We start from the raw sequence: 22,039 nt of genomic DNA on the forward strand, positions 1-22,039 counted from the left end.
CTGGCTATGTCCCCTCCCAAGATCTTGCCCACCCCCAGCCTACCGGTGAGGGGGGAAGGCTGGAGAGACAGCCTTGGTGCTGTGAGCAGTGCTGGGCAGTGGCCGGAGCACTGGTGTGTTATCACCCCTTTCTAGCTGCCGGTACAAGCACAGCACTTGTGTGTGTGTGGAGAAAATTAACTGCATCTCAGCCAGACCAAATACAATAATACATGTCCACCCTGGAAAGGAGGTGTTCCCTAGGCCAAGAGTAGGTAACACCTCTTATTCCAGAGAATGGAAATCTCTAGCAAGGATGTGACCTTATGCAGCTCAGTTCAGGCAGCCTAGCTAGTTTGCCACCAATCCATCATCCCCCTAAAAGCATGGGTTCCAGCATAAGTGGGGCAGCTCTGCCTGGTGGGAACCGGTGGCATCCTAGAGAAGATACTTCATGCTGAGCAATATCATATTGCTAGGGGAAGAAAATCCTTCTCACTCTCCTTTCTGACTGTCAGGCTTTCAGTTCAGAGTTGCAATGTGTACAAATGCTCAATGTGTACATGCAGCCAAATGTCCTCAGAATTTGTAAAGCTAATAGATACTTTCTCTATAGGGTTCTAACAACTTCAAGTGATATTTAAAATATTTAAACAAAATAGCTCATCTGTTCTAGGGTAAATACATTCATATGATAATTCTTAAGGTTGCTGCTCTTCCCTTATATTTCATTATTTGGAAAAGGAACGTCTGTCTAATGCCTCATTTAAGATCCAGTGGAATCTTCCTTGCTTCAGTAATTTTCCTATTAAATTACAACTATTAACACTCGTTCCTCACCCTAAAGGAAACCAATAAAATCACCCAAACTAATGAAGTTGTTTTCAGCAGCAAGCATCTCATTACGGGGGTACTTCTAATTACTGTTAAAATGAACTGGAACACAGTGCTTCCAGAATGGGATGTCCCAGAACTATCAACCCAAACCATAAACATCTGTGCAACTCATAATCTCTTCATTTAACCTTCATAATAGCAACACAACCTCAACTAATTTTTAAATGCTGGTAAGCATTAAAATAAATAGGTATGAAAGTGTCACTGACACATTATAAATAGAATTATAATATATGAGCACTGCCTCCCAATGAGGAATTTGTTTTTTGTCTTTAAAAAAATAACCCTACCACCTGGAGTTTCTCTTATATTGTCTAGCTTGAACTCATGTTTTTTCCCTTCTGCACTAATTGTTATATTTAGATATCATTGCCCAGAAGACTATGTTGAGAGTGATTAGGGTATAACTTATGCATCAGAATGCATGAGCTAACTAGAAAAGCAAAGCTTCAGATCAGATTTAATTAAGATAGCTTATGCGCTCAGTTCAGTTTTCTGCCTAAAGCAAGAAAAAAAATGAAGACTAACGGCTTCTTCCAGAAACACGATACTCCTGGGATAAGACTTTAGAACTGCATAAACAGAGTAGCTTTTACTCCTGTGAGTAGTCCTCCTGAAATCAGCATGACTAGTTATGTGAGTAAGTAGTACTCTGCATAAATTAATAACGCACAATCCGGCCGTATAGAAATCCTTGTTCTGGCACAGATTATTAATTACCTGCAAGTCATCCCAATAATGAAGAAAGAAAAATAAGTGATATTCATATGAAGGATGGCTTGCAGGATTTTCCTTTTTAGTGTCCGTATATGTAAAACTAAAGCTTTAATACCAAAGTAAATCAAACTCAATCTTCAGTTGGAGCTTGCTAAAGGGCAGTGTCTGCAACTTATCTTGCATTCACCTCCTTACGAGAAGAAAGGCAAGTTGTCAATACCATCAGTTTACTCTATAAACAGCAGGTTGAAACATCGCGCATAAATGTAATCACCAGCAATTTACTGCTCATATTACAGGGCAGCTTGAAGGTTGGGAGCAACTGAAATCCACTTCCATAAACAGCAGACAAGTAAATAATGGAAGTAACTGCACTGGACTATCTATATTAACTTTCATTCGTAGATCATCCTTAGGCTTTAGTATTATGTATACAGGGAAGCATAAGCCAAAATCTATTCCATCCCTTTCTCCTGTTCTTGGGTGCTAAATGCTGGGCTCTGCAATGCTAGCTGAAATAGAATGGAGGAGAATATTTTTATAAGGATTGTAAATACAGAGGCCTGGTGTCCTTTGGATTTGTATCTTATGACTGATGAAGGGAAGGGACATGTGAGAAGTGAGAAAAGAACTTCATCTGAACCTTTTTTCTCTGGGCTCTATTCAAGGTATACACCCTCAAGCTTATAAGACCCTGGGCTTCCCTTTGGCTGGGGCACAAATAAGGTTCTTTTTCTGCTTCTGGCTAGCCATTTATTGTCATGAAATTTGCAGAAACCTAATTATCTTTCAGACTGATGTCAAACAGCATTAAAATCAACCTGTAGATTCCAAAGATGTTGAGAAAGACAGGCAGACAAACACACACACACAAAACCTAGCTTCCTTTCCACAGGAAAAATGGACTAGAATACAGAGGAGTGGGGTGTTTTTTTTTCCAGTAAATTAGGTGGATAACACAGGGTGGGAATATTTTGAGTTTAGGATTGATACAGATGTGGAAAAAATGGTATCTTTTTGCATAATCATGTCTTCAGTGGGAAAATGGAAGCCACAGAAGCCACAGTCAGAGGTGATGGCTCACTGCTAAGTGCAATTCAGGTAGATAGGGACAGTTCCATTTTCATTGGATTGCTTATGACCTATAGAGACAGAAAAACACCAGACAAAGGTTGATATACAAAGGAGAAATCCATACCCTACCACTCTCTGAGCCTTACTATAAAGCTTGACAGTAGAATATCCATGTCCTGATAAACTGGTACCTAAGGAGTAAAAAAGTGCCTTGGTTCCTAAAGTCTTGTCCTCAAACTCAGAAAAATAAGAAAAAAAAGATTGTTCTCTAAGTTGTTTAGGAATCTCTTTGCATGGTCTGAAAGAAGATACAGAAATTGTTGTGAAAGAGGCAGACAAGTGACTGGCATTGTTTGTTGCATAGAGAGAACAGGGAGACAGGGTAAGTGACAAGAATAACAGTACCAACTGGCAGAAATGTACCTTTGTCATGAGTGATTCAAAACCTATTCAAGGATATTATCCTGCTGCACATCACCACAGAGTCTGAGCTGAACTAGAGATGCTGGGGTATTTCACAGAGACTTTGCTGTCTTCTTTTTGGGGTAGTATTACTGACAAGGTTTTTGTTTTGTTTTTGTTTTAAATAATGACCATCATTAAAAATTAGTTTGTAGTTGATCTGCTTTGCAGTTCATGCAGGCTTAAAAACCTCGGAGTGCAGGGAAGCAGCATGATTACACAGCTCCCCAGGGCTGGAGAGGACCACTGAACTCTTACCTGCAAGGCTGAAAGGAAGAAAGTGGCTTTGTAGTCACATTCTGGGTTTGTGCCTTTTTCTCTTTCAGTTTGAGACATACAGGTGACAGCATTGTATCAGATCACTCTGGCTGCTCATCCTGTGTTTGACAGTGGTCAATAACAATGATAGAAGAAGATTAGAAGCCTACAGTTGTACAATCACCTATGTGGTTCAGAAGCCTGTAAGTATCATTAATAGTCTTCAGCTTTTTTTTCTTCCATTATCTTGTGTACTGTTTTTTGGAAACTTTGTCTGTCAGCAGGAATCAGGGCGTCTAATGTTTTATTCCCTACAACAAAAAATACTCTGTTCTCAGCTAGTTTGCATGGGGTTTTTTGGGGTTTTTTTTAGCTCTGTGATCTGTATTTCCTGGAGCTGGACATAAATCTGGCAGGTCTGCATTTGCCCTTATTGATCTGATATTGATATAAGGAACCCTGAAATGATGCGAGTCTGAAGTCACTGATGTCCTTGTCATGGCATCATCTACCAAGAAAGGTGTTGCCTGCAGAGTTGGGATATGTAACTTGTCATCAGGTTCAAATACAATCATCCAATTTGGACATGATGGACCAAGTGGTCATCATACTCAGAAACACGATTAGGGGAAAGGACAAAGTTTCTTAGATTTTAGACCTAAAGAAATCAAGGTCTGTGGAGACACTGACAGATAACCTCTGAAAAAATGACACAAGTCCTTTCTGAGTCCAAAATGTAAGCTTATAAAGCTAGACAGGGCCAGAAGCATGAAACAAGTGACCTGTGACAAGCATGTGTGACTGAAAGCTTTCTCTGTTGTTTTCAATCTCTTAGGTCTGCTAAGAGCTACAACTTCTTCCTGCAAGTCTTAACTCACTCATATAGATAATTACAGATGCAATGCTGTCCATCATCTGAATAAGTCATTTGTAGCTACTGATGGGATCTAGCCACAGGACATTACAACACAAGCCTCTTGCTTTGTTTCTCTAAGCTATGAATGAACCCTTTCCAACAAAGTTTTAAAGAAGAATCTAGGGGTTTTTTTTTCAGTCTTGCTGAAGTTAGCTACAGTCCACAGTAGTTTTTTGTATTAAAGTAGTGGCTTTCTGACATGTTACCTGGGGAACTGGCTGCCTCCGTTGAAAATTAGAAAAACAGTCAATTATTGTTGATATATTGTGGGTAGTTGAACTCCCTGAAAATCTGAAGAATAATATATTTTTTATATTTTGATCACCTAGAGATACTGTTTTGAGTAGTGAAATTCAAAAAAGTTTGAAATGCTATTCCTTGGAAATGATCTCTTAATTATTTTGTAATTTTTAAGGGTTTTTTTTTCCTTTTGTGACCCTGAAAATTTCTAGTTCTTTTAACATTTTTTGTCAAAGCTTATGTTTTGTTTTCTGTATCTTTTTGTTGGTACTGGGAGTACTAAAGGCCTCTTGGTAAAATTACTTTGATGTATTGCTATGGATATTTGTCAATAGCATTAATCTTCCTACTAAATCATTGCCTTTATGCACAATGGACTATTCCTATAGAAAGGTGACTTTTTCCCTAAATAGACCCTTTCCTCATAGACAAAAACACAGGGAAACCCAAAATATCTTCCCTGTGGAATCATGGCTTGCTGACACCCACCCCCCACCCCCTGATTTAAAACAGAACTCATACAAATGAAAGTGTGACAGAAAGCTGTTAATTTTGTTGACAGCATTGCTTTACTGCAAAGTTTAATCTTCATATATGACTGATTTTTTTCACCCTCTTATTCATACTTGAATGATGTCCTGATGAGCTACTTGGGAATAACAGCATGCTGAAATTTCAGAACACCTCAACAATCTTTAACAGATGGTGCAATATGTCAAAGGAACCTAATTTCCCCTAAAATTCCTTTAAAACAAATTAATAGTGATACAACATGGTATTTATAGGGAAATATGAAAGCATAGCACAGATAACTAGGTGAAAGTCATAAAAGGGCAAGAGTATTGGGCAGTTTGCTACCATGGCATACACTTGATGGTCATTTAGAATCTTTATGAAGTGTGTTGTTTTCTTACCAGTTTGTTGTATTAGTTCCTCATTGTGAAGAGATTTATCTGAGATTAAAAATTATAACCAGAAATGTTATGAACTAAGAAGCACGTCTAATTTGGATGTTGTTAGAACATTAAATGGAATTAGTGACAGCCCCATTTCATTTCATTTTGGTAAGGTTATTATCACCTACATACTCCTTCCATGAAATGGGACCATAACTACTTTAGTGGCTATAATGAGAAATGAGAACACACATGATATTTCATTATTTCTGTTTTTAGGTTAGCTATCACTATTAGATAATGTTCATTATTAGGAAGGAGAAGTGGTCTATTAGAGGGAGTTTTTTTCCTCTGGTGATACAGGAAACCTCAGATGACCTTTTGTGCCTTCATGCAAAAGCACAAGGAGTATGCATAGGGACCTTCATGTTGCGGCAAATACTTTTCAGGAGTATCCTGCTGGCAGCTAATGCCAGGGGAGACGGGGGAACAAGCCATACATTTTGCAAAACTTACATGCAGTATATGACTCAGATTCATGATGGATGTGCTCCCCCACCTCTCAGTTTTTGAACGATTTCTAAGCAGAGCCACAGAGAGCAGCAGCATTTATCAGATGGCTTCCCTTCTTCAGGACTTCATTCACAAATTTGCTTCTGTGCAACGATGCCCAAGACAGCACTAATGAGTTTGCTGAAGTGTTGGAAGCAGGATTGCAGTGTTTTTGTGGCGCTCTGCCCAGGTTAATCAGCCCTGCTTCTCAGCAGTGCTAATTAGGCGAAGCAGAGATCTCCGTGGCAGTGAGTGTATTCTTTCTGATGTTGCAGTTATTTTGGGCAGCTCCACGTGGTGTTGCATTGTGCTGGTAGACCTACCCTCAGCATCAAGGACATTAAGAGAGAATCCTGTCCAATAGCTCTGTAGGCTTCCAGCTCTCCTTCCAGTAAACGCAGTACAATTTTTTGTCATCAATTATCTAAGTGATACTCCTTAGAGACATACCTACTGCCTGACTGAAACGCTGCCCTCTGATACGGAATATGTGAGTAGAAGTACTCTCATCAACTCAAATAGGATGAAAACCTGACTGTAAGTGAACAGCGTGAAGTAGAAAAACTTGTCTGAAAGGCTGTAAATTAAACAGCTACCTAAAAAGTGAGCTTTGGACACTAGCCTGTTGGGTGTTACTAGCTTTTGTCACCAGCCACCTGAGGCAAGGTAGCATCACTAGGCAAGGGTAAGGAGCTTTTCTTACCATCGCTGTGTAATCAGTGCCCCACTGTGCCTCGCACCTGTGGAAACCTGCACCCAGAGTGTGTGGAAATGCTGTGCCCAGTGCGGGGAGTTGCTGAACTCTGCCTGTCACTTTGCACCCCTGGGACAGCCCTGCTGGACTCGCCAGCATGGATAGGGGAAGCTAGGGGAGCAGAGGGGAGCCCTTGGGGAGGCCAACAAACTGATCTGCACATAAAGACATTAGGAGCAAAGAAATTAAATCCTCTCAGTGTGCACTGAGGGGGAGTCTCTGACTCTCAGGGGTTGATCCTGAAGCAGTGTAAGTTTATTCCCTTTTCCAGGGCCCTGGTGCTCACTGACTTTGGTTCATCCCAGGGAGGGGACAAGGATGGACCTCCCAACCAGCTGCTGGATCTTCCCAAGCTGCGTTTCCTTGCTCTGCAATTCATGCTTGAAAGCTGCTGCCTGGGCATAATTTGCAGCTACTGTTTTGCTATGAACAGCGTGAAAATGAAATAAGGACTGGAGTGAGAACCTGTTTCTTTTTACAAAAGAAACTGATTATGTCTAACATTACTGCCCAGTCTCTGCTTATCCCAGTGACAGAGCCTTCCACTGCAGCTATAGGTTGTAAAATTAACATGATTTACAAGATGCAGATCTGTGAGGGGCTCAGGAGGAGGCATGTTCTCAGACAAGAGAGTATCAGGGCACTACTTTGGCTTAACAGAAGTTAAATTTTGTAATGCCCTACTTGTGAAAGCTCACAACAATCCAAATGTTGTCCTTGAAAAATCAGAGCCAAATAGCACTTCACTCAAAATGAGCTACTTCCAAGCAGAATTCTCTCTCTTCTACTTTTCTTGTCTTTTCTTTTTTAAGAACTTTATGCAGGCTTGCTTGAATCGTACTAATTGGATTATTTATGCTGCGTTTGATCAAGTAATTGAAATAAATTGGAGGTCTAATGATGATTCACTGTTTTGGTGGACCCCCATGAAATAAACAGCCATAACAGGGAATTAGCCTGTTTGACGAAAATAATTTCTGAACTTACGGTCTTTGATCAGCTCTTCTATGGCAAATTGACACTGCACCAATGATCATAAAATCCATGTGTGGTGACAGAAATTGGGAAGCTGTTTTAGTGGAACAAGAGTGTGCCCTGTGGGTGCCATGCACATTTTTTTTCTCTCCCATGACCCTTTTTAAACCTATTGACAGGGCTAAAAAAAATCATATCCGCTCCCAAATTTTCCTTCAAAATGGAACTGTAATGTAGTCCCTTCCCATAGCCGTGGCTCATCTCTGGGCCTCCAGCTTACCACACAAGCAAGTTCACTCTTTTTCTTGCTTGGTGCCCCGGAGACACCTGGTATGGCTCTGAGGATCACTGGGTGAATCTCCGCTCACAAACCTGAATGCCATAGTACCTCAAGCACCTCTGTTTTGGGAGCTGAAGGTTGCATCTTCCTTGCCTGCAGGGGTAGCCACAGAACAGCAAAAGAAAAGGCCACCTCTCCCTGCTTCCAAAGCTGTCACTCATTAGCGCTTGTCGCTGCTCACCGGTGCTGCAGTGTGTGACTAATAGCAGTGGGCTGCTGCTCAATGCTGCATATCAGGGCAGGGCTGAACTCTCCCCGGCCATGCCTATGAGCAGCAGCACAGGGTTAAAGGTGGTCTAAACATTTAATACAATATTATTAGTCTATCCTGCAAACCACAGTGAATGTAACTATGCAGGGAAATACACCAAATACACGCTGCAACTGTCGGCTTTAATGATAGCCAGATTCACAGAGGTAGGGAAAAGGTATCAAAACAAACCCTTCACTCTCAGATGATGTGGTGTATACTGTTGCAAGTAGAAGTACTGATAATCAGGGAACTATTCTGCTATATCAATATACTTGACAAGCTAAAAAATAGCTACAAAATTTCATGAATATTTCTGTGAAAATTGCGTTTAGATTAATGTCAGTGCTTCTCCTTTTCCAAATTAGCAGCTATTCTTCTGTTAATGTAAATTTAACTTGTTGCTGTTCTTTACTTTTGTACCAGCTCTATTCCAGTAGAAACCAAAGCACAAACTTCAGAAGGACACTTCTCAAAGCATCCAGATGGCAACAATAATTATTTATTATCTTTAGCTACCATGATTATGTTGCCCAATCTGTGATATTGTAAATCAGTTTTCAGATGGTCATAGGAGTTGTAGCAAGTTGAGTGAAAAAAAATTGCTCATTATACGTTTGTTCAGAAGGATTGAACAATCAGAGAACTGCAGCTCTTTCAGCATAAGTAAATCACTATGGAAGTTTAGATCTAAAAGGGACTCTGAGTGCAGAGGGGCCAGGGTGGTAGGATGCGCACAATGAAGAATACATCATTCTTGTAGCACTTTAGGGTTTCTCTGAAATCCACACTCCCAAAGTGGGTTTAGTTAAGGAGGGCTGTGCTATTTTCTTTTTACTGGAGCCAAATTATGGTGTAAAATGAGAGAAATACCTTCTTTGGGCTGATACAAAAGCATGACATTCAGTTGCAACAGCAGGGAGATTCTGAAGTGAGGGTCCAGCCCCAGTGCAGTTTTTGAGATTTGCATGTTTTTGTTACATGCTCGCGTAGACTTTACCCTCCAGAATACTTTTTTTCCCCTCAACCTAATTCTATCCAATCTGTCACATTTTCTTAGTAACGTTCTGAGGCCACTTCCTTTATTTTTTTCTGGAAAAAATAGTTCTAACTGTTCTATATTTGCAGGATAATGGTGACATTGGAATGAAGGGAGTGACAAGTAAGGCTTTCATAAATTGTCTTCTTAGATTTATGATATGTCATTTGATTTACAGCACTCCTTTTTTTTTGTGGATGCTGTTATCTGTTGACATTTCTACAATAACCCTCTTACTTTTTTTAGCTTCTCAGAGGCTAAAGTGACACAACTTTACAATCATATTTTTAGATTTGGTTAACTTGATAGTTACAGTTGCTAACTCATTGAGCTTCTTTTCCAAGATACTGTTTCTTCTTGAGCACCTGAGGCCTTTGTTTTCCATCTTACAACTGCTGTTGAAAAAAATGCAGGGTAAATTTTAAAGGTTCTAAAGCTTACTGTCTTCTGTAACAAAACTAAAACTGTCTTCTGGTATGCTCAGAATTGCTCCTAAGTATGACGTATTTTAAATTCCTCAGGGTCTCTACATTTTTTCAGAAGATGGTCAGTGGTCAAAGGTGCCAAGTTTCTGCTTTCCTAAGGCATGAAGATTGAATTTTATTGTTTCTGTAATGAACCCACTATAGTATCTTGATTGGAGGGAGTTCAAGGAATTTTCCCTTATATCCCTTCAGGCTGTGCACTTAAGGCAATTAGGAGTCTATTTATGGTCCAGAGCATCATTTCCCTTGCTGCAGTATATAAATGCTGCCCAAGTGAGTGCCTCTTCCTGCCTGCGTGCATTACTAGGGACTGGTCTTGCCACCATCAAGGGCAGTATATTAATAGATCACATTCTGCCTCCAGCTGAAGAAAAATGATGATTCAGGCAACTGTTAAAAACTTGCAGAAGGCCCTTCAGGTTCCACAAAGTTTCTCTTTTCCTTTTGCCCATCATTGGCTAATACTTGTCACTGGAAAACATCTCTTTCTAACTGACACCTGATGTTACCTACCCCAGCTAGTGCTGCTCAATAAGAAAGAAGATCCTTTCCCTTGTGGTACCCATGAAACTTATCTATAAAGTTTTAGAGAAAGGCACAAGACTGTTTTCAATGACTGCTAGGAGGAGGAATGTAAGGCTTTGTTGTTTGCCAGTTAATGGGCAATTGCTTTCAACAGTAGAGAAATATAGAAGTACAAGCATGGCAGAAATGTATTACAACAGTAGTAACAATGGGTCTTTTAGGTTTAGAAACAGATACACAGGACTAACGGAAAACCATGATGATTGCTATTTCTATGTTGGATTAACTCCAAGGTCAGGTCTCTGTTTCAGTTCACAAGCTGCCAGACTGCTCACATGCACTCAGTGTGTGGCATCAGTCTTTTGGCAAAATCCTCAGGTCAGCTATTGCCTTTACTGTCTGGGCCAACAATCATGGTGGACTTGCTTGGTCTTTTGTGGATGAACCACCTCCATGGCTATCTTTAACCCCTATGTTTGCAGCCATCTTCCCAAGGTCCTTAGATTGGTCCAACACCAGCAGTGGGATTTAATAGCCAACAGCTCTGAAAATATCCTCAAGCACATCCAGTATTGTTTTTCGCTGTCACAGCCAAGGTTCTTGATTATATGCTGGACTTACTGTTGTTTCTCTCTCTTCGACCACACTGCAGTATAACGTGTGGGTAATTTGCAAGGCAGTGAGCTACAAGGTGAACATCTCACGTGACTTGATCGGTATTTTCCTTTAGTTTCTTTTAGTTTAAGGTTCTTTAGCTCTTTTCCCATGTAATCTATGACTAAAGATGTGTTTTGCTTTTTTTTTTTTCCCTTCCCTTACTATGTTTCCTAGTAATTTAAGAAACCTAAGAAATTTTCTCCAAACTTGTAAGTTGTCATGACAGACTTTTACCACCTAATTCATTAGATAGCCATAGTCAGGCTTCCTATGGCATAGCATAGACTCTTCTTTGAGGGGAGCCAAGGAAATCTGTAAAGTTGATTAAAAGAAACGCTGACGACATGGCTCATGTTCTCTCTGCTTTTGCAAGGACACAGATGATTTTTGCTATGATTTGGGAGTGTGTATGTCTTGGGCAGATTTCATATGCAGATCAAAACAAGAACTGAACAAGATGCTTTAGACAGCACTGCTGAGAAGAATGAACCAATGCTGCCCAAGGTAAGAAAAGAAAAAGGAGAAAAATGTATTTCCTATCATCTTGTGACTGTTAACCAGAAGAGCTTACATTTAAGGCCTGGCTTGTCAAGAGACATAGCAACATCTGTTTTTGCAAAGCATGCTGCAAATCTTTGAATACAGACAAAGCAAAAAGCTCATACCTGTATGACAACCGGACTCCATGTACAAAATAACAAGTCTTTTTCAGACCATATGAAGTGTATTACCAATTACTTTACTGCCAAGAACTATGAAGAAATATGCAGCACATAGTTTGCTACTGAAAATGATAATTTGTCTAACTTCATTCCTCAAATCTTTTGCTGAAACCTCTTAAAGCTCTGATTTACAAAGGTAGTGATGAGCTGGCAGGGAATACCAGCCTGACTGAACAGAAAGCTTTTGCCGGAACTCAGGGAAAACAGGAAAGTTTACCACCTTTGGAAGAAGGGGCAGACAACTCAGGAGGCCTAAAGGATGCTGTGAAGTTATGCAGGGAGAAAATTAGAAAGGCAAAAGCCCAGTTACAACTCAGGCTGGCTACTGTCATAAAAGATAACAAAAAATATTCTTACAAATATATTAGAAACAAACAGAGGGCCAAGGATAATCTCCAGCCTTTATTGGATGTGGCAGGGAACATTGCCACAAAGGATGAGGAGAAGGCGGAGGTAACTAACGCCTTCTTTGCCTCAGTCTTTAATGGTAAGACCAGTTACCCTCAGAGTGCTCGGCCCCCTGAGCTGGAAGGCAGGGATGAGGAGCAGAATGATGTCCCCACAGTCCAGGAGGAAACCGTCAGTGACCTGCTGCTCCACATAAACAGGCACAAGTCTATGGGGCCGGATGGGATCCACCTGAGGGTACTGAGGGAGCTGGCGGAGGAGCTCACCAAGCCACTCACCGTCATCTATCAACAGTCCTGGCTAACTGGGGAGGCGCCAGAAGACTGGAGGTCAGCCAATGTGACGCCCATCTACAGGAAGGAGGAACTGGGAAACTACAGGCCTGTCAGCCTGACCTCAGTGCTGGGGAAGGTTATGGAGCAGATGACCCTGAACACCATCACACGGCACATGCAGGACAACTGGGGGATCAGGCCCAGACAGCGTGGGTTTAGGAAAGGCAGGTCCTGCCTTTCAAACCTGATCTCCTTCTATGACAACTGTGGATGTTTTCTACCTGCAGCTTCGTAAAGCCTTTGACACTGTCTCCCACATCATTCTCCTGGAGAAATCGGCTGCTCATGGCTTGGATGGGTGTGCTTTATGCTAGGTAAACAGCTGGCTGGATGGCTGAGCCCAGAGTGGTGGTGAAGGGAGATACATCCAGATGGTGGCTGGTCACAAGTGGTGTTCCCCAGGGCTCAGGATTGGGGCCAATCCTGTTTAATATCTTTATCAATGATCTGGATGAGGGAATCGAGTGCACCTTCAGTAAAATTGTAGATGACACCAAGTTGCAGGGGGTGAGGGGGAGTGTTGATTTGCTTGAGGGTAGCAAGGCTCTGCAGGGGGATCTGGGCAGGCTGGACTGATGGGCTGAGGTCATTTGTATGAGGTTCAACAAGGAGAAATGCCAGCTCCTACATGTGGGTCACAACAACCCAATGCAATGCTACAGGCTGGAGTAAGAGGGGCCAGAAAACTCCCTGGTGGAAAAGGAGCTGGGAGTGCTGGTTGGTGGCTGGCTGAACATGAGCCAGCAGCGTGCCCAGGTGGCCAAGAATGCTTGTATGCAAAATAGTGTGGCCAACAGGACCAGCGAAGGGATTGTCCCCCTGTACCGAGCACTGGTGAGGCCACACCTTGAATACTGGGTTCAGTTTTGGGCCCCTCACTGCAAGAAAGACATTGAGGTGCTGGAGCATCTCCAGTGAAAGGCAGCAAAGCTGATGAAGGGTCTGGAGCACAAGTCTGATGAGGAGCAGCTGAGGGAATGGGGTTTGTTTAGTCTGGAGAGGAGGAGGCTGAGTGGGGATCTTATTGCTTTCTACAATTACCTGAAAGGAGGCTGTAGGCAGGTGAGGGTAGGTCTCTCCTCCCAGATAACAAGCAAAAGGACAAGAGGAAATAGCCTTAAATTGCAGCAGGGGAGATTTAGATGTGGTATTAGAAAAAATGTCTTCATTGAAAGGGTTGTCAAACATTGGAATAGGCTGTCCAAGGAGGTGATGGAATCACCATCCCTGGAGGTATTTAAAAAACATGTACCTGTGGTGCTTAGGGACATTTTTTAGTGGTGGTTTTGGCAGTCCTGGGTTAATGGTTAGACCTGATGATCTCAAAGGTCTTTTCCAATCTAAATGATTCTATGATTCTCTTGAGACTTTGCTGCTGTTAACCTCCCCAGTTGTCTGCTCTGTCTCTACTGCAAGGCTGGGTAAAATCAGTTAAGGCGATTTTAGAAAGCCAGTGTTGGCTGTGTTCCTTGCCTAACTCTATTTTGAACAATTGGCCTGTCCATGTGCTGAGTGGGGAGGGCAGGTGGAAATGTCTAACTGTTGTCAGTGATTGTAAGATATACGATCACTGAAGTAATCAACGATAATTTCTGTCTGTGTACTCTTTCAAAGATGTTATGCCTATTAAATTTACTCCCAATCTCTTCTAACTATCTTTAAATTTTACTTTGGTATTCCTAGGTATTTCTATTAATTAAATTCTGTGGGGGAAATAAAACCTGGAAGGAGGACACACAAAATCAGCTTTGTTCCTGGATGATTGGGGGTAGCTTGTGCTTCTGCCAGGGTACAAAGGATACACTAAATTCAAAGGTTTGCCAGCTAGGTCTCTGAGGAACTTTCTTAAGGGAGAGGGAAAAAGTCTCCTGAAAAAACACCTTTAGACAATTCTCTTTTCCCTGCCTTCATCTAGAGAAAAGTAGCTGAGGTGCGGTAACAGCACAGTCTGACACAGCTGAGAGTAAGCCTGTGCACAGTAATCAGAGGCAAGACATATAGGGGCAGGGATTGTCTTTTAATTTGTCCATTGCCTGAGGATGAAACGAAGCTGCTGTCAGTCACAAACTGCAAAAGAAGATATTCTAGTGTGCTCGGGACTGCAAAAGGGCTCGGTTATCTCTATAGTGATCTATGAGTAATTTCTGACATAGAACCTCCAAGTCACTTGCAAAGCCCATTTGAGAGAGAACAGTAACAAACATTTCTTCTAGGAGTTCTGGGGGAAAAAAAAAAAATCCCTCCTGCCCTTTATTTTGCCTGGTATTATCTGCTGTACAAATGTCATTAAGTGACATTTCTCTCCTAGAGGCCATCCAGTATATATGAGGATTATTATTCCCTCCTCCTCCTCTCCTCTACTGAAAAACAGATAGTGGCTCACAGCTAATGAGGAGGACTCTAATCTGACAGCACTATGAAAGCTGCTGCCAGGAAAGATCTTGATAATGGCATAAGAAATCCTCTCTATCTCAAACTACTATTAAGGTACATGCCTGCAGCTGGGAAGCCAGGACATTCTCCTCTAATTGAAGCTTGTTGGATCTGTGTCCTCTTGTACATCTGCAACCTGTTTAAGAGGAAAACCCAAAAGAGTCATAGGGAAAATAAAAGTAAATAAAGGCATTCAAAATATAAAGACCTACTGAGAATAAATTCCTAAATGGGGGTTTGTTGCCATTGTTCCGTCTTCAACAATTAAGGTGGATTTTGCTTTTGGTTACTGTGTTATCCCACAGTTACACTGTGTGCTTACATATGTGTATATAAGTGGAGACTTCACTGTGGGAGGTACTGTATATTATGTGGGACTTTCTGAACTGGAGAACTTGCTGCCTAAATTTACAAGGCAGACAACCTCCTCATGATTTCGCACAGTACTAACCGTTCATTACCTGCTCTAGACCATGCACCATAGACAGAAACTGTCTCCTCAGCCTCAGTCCTGTGCCTTCAACCCCAGGTGACCACTGGGGACAAGGGAGTGAAGTTTCTTTGTGGCAACCCCAAAGTATTTCCGAACGGAAATTTGTTCTACATAATTATTTGGTCAGGATTTTTACGTTGGTGTGGTCAGCCTATGGTTTCAAATTGTTAGTTCTCTGCACACAGCTGGTGTTAGGGAGGGAAGGTTCTGTCTCTTGAAGGGTATAAGATGAGCAACATCCAGTTGGACACAGCTTCTCATTGGGCTTATACAATGATTTAGCTTTTGGCTTCTTTTACTGTGCTTGAAGAAAGGATTAATGTAGACCTAGGTTGGAGGCTATGAGAAAGGCAACGGTGGGAAGTGCAGCAAACAAAATGTGACCAGATATTTTAAAAATGAAGATTTGTTTACAGAAATCCCCAGCAGAGAGGAATTTTAGCATGAAAGAGGAATTTTAACATGAACTTTGTTACTTGTTAAATCTTCATTGAACTTTCCCAAAGGTTTGTTCCTTAGATGTGTATTTCAGTTAAAAAAACCCAAACCAACCACTTTTTTAATGTAGGTTTCCTTTCTTTGAGCACAGAACAGGACATCCAGGTGCTCAAACCAGTCACCATACCCAGCCTGTCCCTTGCAATTTGTAGGATTAAGCCTCATGCATTCTTGCAAATAGATTATTTGTGCAAGTGGCACATCTAGGTGCATGCTGTGCCTTCTGTATCATTTTCCCCCTGACATATTGTCTGCACACAGGAAGTTGTATCTATGTCCTTTTTCCAGATATCTTTACTTACTTTTTCATCTACACATTCAATTTTAGTTTGCCATTGAGTTTCAACCTGCTTAATGTTATACTTCGGCCTTTATTGACAGAGGACATGAAGTGCCAAGGTCCCCATTTTCTTGCAAAAGATGGTGTGCAGACCTTCTTCACATGGTTCCAAATCATCTGAAGCCTCTGTTTGGATGGTTTCAAAGGCAGCCTGAAGTTATCAAGCTTCTGTTGCAGAGCTTGATAACGTATCCTCTTCTAACTGATTAATCTTTTTACAAGGCCTCTCTCTGAGGTTCTTTAACTTCATAAGTGTTCCTTCTTGCCTACTTCAAAGCTAGGAAATAATTTCTTAATGTGAAAATTGTATACAACTTTGTCTTAATTTGTCTTGGCAGGTGCAAGCTGTTGTGTGACCTACAATGCAATGAAAAAAACCCTAAAGCCCCTAATTTATAAATGCATAAAATATTTTTTATCATTTTTACTCTTCAGACTGAGACATCCTTAAATGCCTGATGCTTTAAAATCTCGAGTCTTGCTTTTTTCTGGAGAAGAGAGTGAATCAAAATTCTGTAGACCTTCAACTCAGGAATCTGATCTTAATATCAAAGTGTTTGCAACTGCTGGAACAGCTGTAAAAAGTATCGCAGACAGTTTGGGCTACCTTTTGCTTCCCCAGCTTTGGACATGCCAACTTTTTATGTAGGACAACTTCCTCAGGTGCAGTAAATAACCTCCATGTGTGTCCTGGGGTTGGTCTCCATATGATTCCTTGATGTGCATGAGGAATTGTGCTAACCCTGAGGCAAACTGCTGGCCAGGACAGATTGCACTTGAACCTTCCTTTTCCTCAGCTTAGCGATGTGGTCCATGTGCAGAAGAGCCATGCTTTGTCAGTGCCTGTTGTGTCCCAAGTGCCTGTCACAGCAAGAAGGTCACATAACTTGGCAAGTGGCAGTTAAAAGCATTGTCTGCATGGTATTAGATTACTTCTGCAGCTTTTGTACACACAAAAGGATGTTTTTATTGGGTTAATTTCTGAACAGATGTTTTATTTCCTTAGATTTTAAACTTTGATTTCTGTTTGCATATAGGTCTCCTATGGAGAAATCCCAATAGGTACCAATCTGCATCTTTAGGCCCTTTAAGTATCTTGACAGTGTTTCCCTCCATTTATCCACAGGGAGATAGCTCCTCAGCAGAACTAAAATTCTATATAGAAATACCTCTGCTGTACAGAAAAGACATGCTTTCTTCGTAAAACTTGTAGAGTGCTTTTGCTAATATCCCCAAATAATTTCACAGCAAGGATCAAATTCTCTGTTATACTCTGTACATTTACCCAGAAATTGAAAAGAAACTTCTGCTTTTTTTTTTATTTTGCAGAAAAGTCTAATTGGAATGGATGAAATTACGTTATTAAATACCAGAATGAAGATCACCAGGGAAATAATATAACTGCTGATACTCTAATGTTATCTCAATGCTTCTAAATAATCAGTAATCAGAAGCTTGAATTAGACTGAGATAGATTGAGCTAAGTGCTTGACTATTCAAAGTGAGTGCAAGAGATTTGGTGGAAAGTTCAGTGCAGTCAGGGAAAAAAGTGTACTTCATTAAATATGCAGCACTAAAGAAATCATGCTTCCATTTTATTTTAAGTAAACACATTATCTTTTGATATATCTTGGTCTTTCTTCATGTGAATCATGAATCATGCACCACTTCAAGCCCTGATTAATATTCTTAATTGCTCTCCCTTTTCATTCTCGCAGCTGGCAGATGGAACGCTGCAGATCAGACGGTGCTGCATCAGTAGTGTTTATACTGCGTGTGAACAAATGGTGTTACAGCCTGCATGCTTATCCCCTTTGATCCATACACAATTGGAACAAGGTGCAATAATCAAGACTTGCTTTTTTTTTCCCTCCCCCTTTTTCTTTCCTGTCTCTGTAGTATTAACCCTGATGGGAGCAGATGGGACATGGACCGTGAGGTAATTTCTGCAATGCCAAACCTCTGCAGCAACAAGAAGGTCTGGAAATCTCACAGGATGTGCCAGGGAGATGCCTACTTTCCATCAAGTTGGGCTGAAAATTTCTTAGTAGGAGTGTTGATTGTTTCTATGCTTTTCTGTGCCAGTGCTAATTAGGATGGACATACTATGAATCCAGAAGAAATAATGTCATATGAGTAAGAAGCTGATATCTAATTATCTGAAAAGTGAATGTAGGATCAATAATTCCTTCTGTTTGCGATGGGCAAACAATGAGCTGTCTAAATGAAAGGATCCTAATTACTCTAGAAGTTTTAAGCTGTTCAGATCTTTCCGTTTCTTGTGTTTTAGTGGTTATCCAGTCAAACTACTTTCTAGGTGAAAGAATGACTTTTCTCACTAGCAGCAATGCAAACTCTATTTTAATATGAAAAGCAAACCCCTTCCTTCCCTGTCATGACTGCTAGTAAAACCAGTTAATAAATGAAATGCAAAGAGTGACCAGTTCATTTTATAATGTCCACATTAGTTTGTTGATGCTAAAATTAGATGAAATTTTATGTGGTCAACATTGCTATCATAATCTGAGTGTTTGCAATGAAAATATTTTAGCCTAAGAGAAGGCATTATGCTATGCATAATTCAGTTGGCTTTTATGTGTTTTTCAGTTAGATTTGTAAGAAAACATGTGTTTTCCCTAGCACTGTGTAAGATTTCTAAGTGCACTATCCCATGAAGGCACCAGAGTCTGACTAACATAATAGAAGGTGACTGGCTAAAATCTGGAGCTTTAATTTGAATATTCCTCTTGTTGGAAGAAGGTAGGTAATGAATCAAATGACCTCATGTGATTGCTTGGATGTGAATACAGAAATAAGAATATGTATAGTGTCACAGGTTATGACACCAGCACATGACTCTGCAGCAGAGTCCCTGAGCTCAGACATTGTAACTGCTCATCAGCTATTTCTCTGAAATGTTTTGGGACTTTGGCATTAAAAGGACTCTGTGATTACAAGAATGATGTCAACTTGCAGGAATTCAAAGGAATGTTTATTGAAGAACATCCAGTGAAACTACTGGATGTGGTGCTACAAGACGTCCATTTAATTGCCAGGGATATTCTGAATGTGTTTCCATTTAGGATCCATCGGTTCCACCCTGGCTGCAGCCTTGGGTGTCAATGCAATGCAATGCAAACTCAGCTCAGCAATTCCTATAACTTCCAGCAATCAGATGGTAGTCTAAGCAGGTTCCTACACTGGCATACTTATATATAAGACTTTTCTTATGATATCAACTTCTTTTGATTGAAACTATATCTCAGTTTATGTTACCATTCTAACTCTTAATGGCTGAAGGGACTCCTGTACACTTTAAGTATCTGGTTACAATTCCCTGAGTGTGCCAACGGTCCTTTCCATTGGCATAGTTGTCACCGAACTTAAATTTTTGTTGCAGTATTTGTCACAATGCTAAATTCTTGTAGTTGTTGCATAGGTGTTGTAAATGTTTATGCATTCTGTGCCGGAAACCAAAGCATCATGGGGTTGCATGCTGTGCCAGCACCTTTTTTATTCTGAACAAAACTACCCCATCTTCCCCCCCCCCCCTCCACATTCTATAATAATTATGATTAAATTACTTCAGTTGGAATAAAATTTGAGGAAGTGTTTCCTGTATCTAATTGGGTAAAAATGTGTATTTTTAATTTGATTTACCACCCTGGTGTACACAGGGCTTAGTTTTACCTCTGGCAATATGTGACAGTTATAACACAGTTCTCATTCCAGGCAGGTTCCAGACTAAAAACAGAGGTGTATTAGAGAAACTGTCTGATACAAATTGGTCATTCTTGCAGGACACCAAATCAACAAGCTTAACATCTGCAAATCAGGATTTTTTTCCCCCCTTCCAGGCATCCCATCATTGTTATTCTTCAGCACCTGAACTCGCAGTGAACTGCCTGTTCTAATAGGTTTCATCTTCATTATGGGATAATACACTGTGTAAGTGTAAATCGGTAATTAGATGTTAGTGCTCTTGGAGTGTGATTTATTAGGAGGAAGCTAAATTCTAGTAAAACAAATACACTTCTATTTGAATGTTGACAGAGGATGAGTAGAGCATCTGATCATTCCTTGTGTCTTTAAGAAGTGGCTTCCTAATGAAATCAGATACTTTAAATATCTGTATCTCTAGCTCAAGGCTTATTTGACATTTCATTATCATATGAATTACATTTTTAGCTTGGCAACTTTAGACATAAAACTCGGGTACTAAGTACTGTGTGAAAAATTGACTAGGGGAATTATAAAAATTCTAAAATCTCAGCATTTTCTTTGCTTTTATTGATTACTGCAATCTAGCTGATGTGTCAGCAGCCAAAAAGCTTTCCAAGTAAGTTGATATATTAAAAATGATATAACCTTTTATATAGATTTATATTAGATGCAATCAGGTGACACACCACTGTGATCTACTTTGTGACTTTCTAAATTGGTTATGTCAAAATCAAAGGAAATGGGACTGAATAATATTTCAGTTCTAGTCGTGCTTATTTATTCAGGTATTTACTGTGATATGTTCCCTAACACTCATGCTGAATGAAAGCCTATAGACTTACAACTGCCCTAAAAATGAAATTTTCTTTCAGAAAATTGTTTGCATTTAAGTATTGTGCATGCTTAGGTGATACAAAACTCTCGCATCACCCTAGCTATCATATTTGGCTTCATACAGTTTTTATTGAATTATATCCTGAATAACACAGAGAAAAATTACTGTTAACAAATCCGACAGTTTGTGTAGGATCTTTTTTCAAGCTTGATTATTTTAAATTGAATTTATCTGAAACTTGGTGTATCATGTAATAATCTGGACGGGGTCTTTGGTTAAAACAAAGTGATATCATGTTGCCTATGTTATATATACTAAAAAAGACAGTGATTTTCGGTTGTTAAAAATGCATAAGGTTGATAAAACTGATAACAAAGCAAAAACCAACTAAGGATTTCAAAGTGATGTTTAACAAAGAGGTAGTTCTGTTTTAGAATAAATCCCAGCCCTGTCTGAATTAATACTGCATCTGCTGCTAAATGTTTGAATATTTTTCTGGAAGGACACCGGTAAGGCAGGGGGATGAATGGCCATGTAGGTGCAAATGTCTTCCTTGTGATGAACAGGGAAGTCACTAAAAGGGGGTGGTCCAGGGTGAGACAGGTCTCAGGGAGAGAGGGACTCAAATTTGTGTTCTGACACAAACTTCCCCTGAAGTAAGAAGGGAAAGATCCCATATGCAAAAGCAATCCCATATGCAAAAAAAGAAAAAAAAAGAAAAAAAAAAAAAGGAGGGGGGGGCTGTTTTTATTTTCATTTTCAGTAGGTCATAAAATCCTGAAAGCTGTTGTAGACCTAAGGACTAAGGAGAGGCTTGTGCTCTACATTTCCTGCTTTCCTAAATGGGGTTTATAGAAATTTTCTGTTTTACAGCATATTGTGAAGTTGCAGAAGACACACTAAAGATTATGTATTTCCCTTCAGCAGTCTGAAAACACAGATCATTGCACAGGGCAGCCCAACAGCGTCTTTCAGAACTGTCCTGGAAACCTCTGAAGGGATGAGAAGGTTCAGAAAGGGACAACATGATTGCATTGACACATAAGGAGACACAGAAAAAAATTCCCACAAAAATGGTATATTTCCAGGCTGTGTCTCTTTCAAAATAGCACTGTGAGCAAGAAAAGATGGAGGGAAAAGGGATGACAAAATAGTGAAATGACAGTCAGAAGAAAGAAGTCTTACCTAGGACTCAGTGGGGGGCCCTGCATATTTGGAAACATGGGACCCATTGAG

Source organism: Falco biarmicus, chromosome 2 (genome assembly GCF_023638135.1).
Source record: "Falco biarmicus isolate bFalBia1 chromosome 2, bFalBia1.pri, whole genome shotgun sequence".
In the NCBI taxonomy this organism is placed as follows: Eukaryota; Metazoa; Chordata; class Aves; order Falconiformes; family Falconidae; genus Falco; species Falco biarmicus.